At 48.8% G+C, this 4,356-nt stretch overlaps 1 pseudogene across 1 annotated transcript; it reads right to left on the reverse strand.

The window, feature by feature from the left end:
- Nucleotides 1-1,331: 1,331 nt before the first annotated feature.
- Nucleotides 1,332-3,788, reverse strand: LOC309795472 (4-hydroxybenzoate polyprenyltransferase, mitochondrial-like; annotated as a pseudogene). The gene is made up of 3 exons: nt 3,739-3,788; nt 2,258-2,541; nt 1,332-2,038 (listed from the first exon to the last, which is right to left on the reverse strand). The product of its transcript is annotated as a 4-hydroxybenzoate polyprenyltransferase, mitochondrial-like (transcript).
- Between the last annotated feature and the right edge of the window lie 568 nt (nt 3,789-4,356).

The following is a 4,356-nucleotide window of genomic DNA, read 5'->3' on the forward strand; positions in this document are numbered from 1 at the left end:
GCTTGTAAGTTTAACCAGGTCCCATTTGTTTATTTTTGCTTTTATTTCTATTGCCTTGAGAGACTGACCTAAGAAAATGTTGCTACGATTTATGTCAGAAAATGTTTTGCCTATGTTCTTTTCTAGATGTTTTATAGTATCCAGTCTTATATTTAAGTCTCTAAGCCATTTCGAGTTTATTTTTGTGTATGATGTGAGGGAGTGTTCTAACTTCATTCATTTACATGTGGCTGTCCAGCTTTTCCAACACCACTTGCTGAAGAGACTGTCTTTTCTCCATTATGTATTCTTGCCTCCTTTGTTGCAGATTAATTGACTGTAAGTGTGTGGGTTTATTTCTGGGCTCTCAACTGACTACTGTTCTGTTCCACCTGACTTATATTCTTATATAATAAATCCAGTGAGTAAAAATGAGTTTCTGGAGTTCTGAGAGCCACTCTAGCAAATTAATTGAACCCAAGGAGGGGGTCGTGGGAACCTCTGATTTAGAGCTGGTTGGTCAGAAGCACAGGTAACAAAGTGGACCTGTGACTGGAGTGTGAAATGAGTCGGGGTGCTGTCTGGTAGGACTGAACCCTTAAAATGCAGAATCTGAGGCTACCTCTGCTACCAAACTCGGGTCCAGCTGCTCACTGCTTGAAAATCAGTACTCAAGAGGCAAGTATTAGGAGAAATGGAAAATGTTCCTTTTCCTAATGTTCCTAATCAGAAAGCTAGCATTCTGGGGAGAAGGCAGGCTCGTGTCCCAAATCTAACACTGAAGGTTATGCTTGGCCATAGAAGTTTGTTGTTTTGTTTTGTTTAACAGGTATAATAGGTAAAAATCTTTATTTACTGATTTAAATTCTCTTAAAATATAAAAAATAGAATGGTTTCCTGAATTACAGCTTTTGGCAGTAAGTAAAGGTCAACACAAAGAACAATAAGCCCAAACTTTCTGTAGCAACTTTTATTTTCTCCTAAAAAGAGAGTCCATTTTCATACAGACACCTTCATTTAGATGAGACACACATTAGGTTTTTTCCTAAAGTGCCAAAACTCACATAATTCCTGTAACTGCAGATGAGAATTATTATGAGAAGCATGCATTAACTTAAAAATACTCCAGGTGATGGCAAATCCTGAAGAGTTCCTGGTTTCTGTGACAGTAAGAATTCGACTAGTACATACTTGAACTAAAATCCAGGCAAAAATGCTCTAAAACTTCATCTACTGGTTTGTAATTCATTAACATATTGTAAGACTGTTATTCAGATCCAGTTATGTGGTAATAAGACCTGAGAGTGTTTTGTAAAAGTTTATTTTAAAAATCCCCAGATAAACTTAATTTGCTAATTTTCCATTCTATTATCTGTATTTTTCTTTGTTTCATCTGTCTCCTTTTCTTTCCATAAATTCCCAAGGACAATCCCTAAAAAATTATTAGTCCTATCGTTCTGTTGGAGGTGAATTTATCCCAACAATCCTCAGGTCTGTGGATGTCCAGAGTGTACATCTGGTGAGCCAGGTGGGCTCCTGCTGCAGCAGCCAGAGCAGTGTAGCAGGGCACAGTTTGTTCACTCCCACCAGGCTCAGCGCCCCCAGCATGGCCACACTGAAGCCACCGAGCCACTGCTTGGTATCTTAACGGAACAGCACTGCCGTGGACTTCAGCACAATCAGAGCATCATCTGTCTTGTCCTGACGAGCAAAGATAGTATCGTATATGAGTCCACATAATTCCAGAAAAATAAAGAGGGAGGCAAACAGATGGATCACAGGAGCCCTTGATAGCAGATCATCCAAGTAATGCTCCCCAATTAAAAGTCAACCCTAAGGCTAATTGAGGCCAGTATGTAATTCTCTTCATTAGCAGGTAGGTGATGACAAGAAGTAGGGATGCTGCTCCAAGAGCAATATACTGTAGAAATTCAGACACAGAAGAACTCTAGTGCCAAGTTCAGCTGTCCCCCGAGAAAAACAAAGGATTGAAAAGTTGAAATGTCTCCAGCAGCTATTGGGTGACTTGCTGTTCTTGTAACTTTTTTTTTTTTTTGCAGTACGCGGGCCTCTCACTGTTGTGGCCTCTCCCGTTGCGGAGCACAGGCTCCGGACGCGCAGGCTCAGCGGCCATGGCTCACGGGCCCAGCCGCTCCGCGGCATGTGGGATCCTCCTGGACCGGGGCACGAACCCGTGTCCCCTGCATCGGCAGGCGGACTCTCAACCACTGCGCCACCAGGGAAGCCCTCTTGTAACCTTTATCATAGTCCTAGTCCCAGTCCCACATGTCATTAATAGTACAGCCTGCTCCACGCAGCAGAACAGCTCCAGTGCCAAAGAGGGATAACATGTACCAATCCGGAAAGCAACCTGGTTGGGCTGCCAAAGCAGTGCTCCACGTACATGGCAGGTACCACAGCCAGGTTCCGATAGGCTAGTCCAACCGCATGAGGCACAGGTGGGGCTGCAGACGGTGGGGCGCCAAATTCACGATCCCCGCCGCCGACAGGCTCAGCCGATGCCCGTCCGCCCCCAGCCCCGCCGAGGGCCGCCAGTCTCCCCTGTGGGACTCGCGGGCCGCGTGCGCCAAGGCCAGGGAGCAGCCATGTGAGCCGCATAGCCACGCCCACGAGCCCCACGCCTCCCGCGCCCAGCATCGGCCGTGGAAGTTTTTAAAGGGAAAAGGGGAAGTGGTCTCAGTTACTCATTGAAATAGGGGATCAGACTTGTCACCATCTCCCACTGCATGCAGGCTTGTCGACCTTTCTTTAGATGCTATCTTGTTCACACAGTTTGAGAGATTAACTGAAGGGGAAGCTGGGAGGAGATCTGGTCATCTGTTAATTACTTATTCTTCCTTTCTACTTCTTTGGTCTATGGAAAGAACCAACAGGTTAGGCACGGTATTGTGTGATCAAAAGTTAGGAAAGTTGGTGGCGCAGTGGTAAGGAATCTGCCTGCCCATGCAGAGGACATGGGTTCCAGCCCTGGTCTGGGAAGATCCCACATGCCGCGGAGCAGCTAAGCCCATGCGCCACAACTACTGAGCCCACATGCCTAGAGCCTGTGCTCTGCAACAAGAGAAGCCACTGCAATGAGAAGCCCGCGCACCGCAACAGAAGAGTAGCCCTCGCTCAACACAACTAGATAAATCCCACGTGCAGCAATGAAGATGCAATGCAGCCAAAAATAAATAAATAAATTTATTTTAAAAACCCCAAAAGTTAGGAAAGGTGTGCTTGGGCAGAGGGCTCTTTACTGCCAAGAGCTCTTTCTTGCCAAAAACTGCTTACATCTCCAGGTAGATGGCCTCAGAATTGAGTTGTTTGGTGTGGGGGAAATCTCCTCACACATACAATGAAAATTGGGTTCAAACTCAGGGACCCCCAGGGGCCTGCAGCCAGAGACCCTGGGACCTGAATCCACCCACCAGCAATCAAGCGCTAGCCCCAGGACCCTCTGGGCCTCAGCCCCACGCACCAGTGGGCCACCAGCTCTGGGATCCCTGGACCCTGCAGCCAGAGATCCCAGGACCTGACTCTGTATGCTGGTGGGCTGGTACTGGCCCCAGGACTTGGTTTCACCCCCCGGTGGGTGGGCACCAGCCCCAGGATCACTGCAGCTCTCTTGTCAGGACCCAGCTAACACACCAGCCTCAGGGCTCCTTGGGCCCCAGCTGTACCCACCAGCAAGCCAGCACCAGCTCTGAGACACCTTGCACCGCTCAGCCAGCCACTCCAGTTTCCAGCCCCACTCACCAGTGGGCCAAGTCCAGCTTTGGGACATCACGGAACCTGCAGCCAGCCATGTCGGGAACTGACCTTAACCGCCAGCAGGCTGACAATGGACCTGGGAGCCCCAGCCCCACAGCTACTCACCCTAGAACCCCATTCTGCCCACCAGTGGGCCAGCAGTAGCCTTGGGACCCCCCTCTCCCAGGCTTCCACCGCCAGCTGCCTGTGACCCAGCCCCGGGAAACATGGCTGGCAGCCTCTGCACAAGGAGGGCCTGGCAACCAACTAGACCAGGGGCCAGCTGCGCCTACCAGACCACCCACATAGTCAACCCACCACAACAGAAGGACCCACGCAGCCCTCATGGACATGGGGCACCCCTAGAGCACATAACGCTGGTGACCAGAGGGGAGTGTGCTGCTGGGAGGCTTAGGACATCTCCTACAAAAGGCCACATCTCCAAGGTCAGGAAATAATACCAATGTACCAGATACACAGAAATAAAAACAGCAAAATTAGGCAAAATGATGTCACAAGAGGAACATGTTCTAAACAAAGGAACAGGATAAAACCCCAGAAGAAGAACTAAAAAAAAGCCCACGCACTGCAAAGAAGAGTAGCCCCCGCTCGCTGCAACTAGAG

The sequence above is a fragment of the Mesoplodon mirus genome (assembly GCF_964341445.2).
Source record: "Mesoplodon mirus genome assembly, chromosome: 19".
In the NCBI taxonomy this organism is placed as follows: Eukaryota; Metazoa; Chordata; class Mammalia; order Artiodactyla; family Ziphiidae; genus Mesoplodon; species Mesoplodon mirus.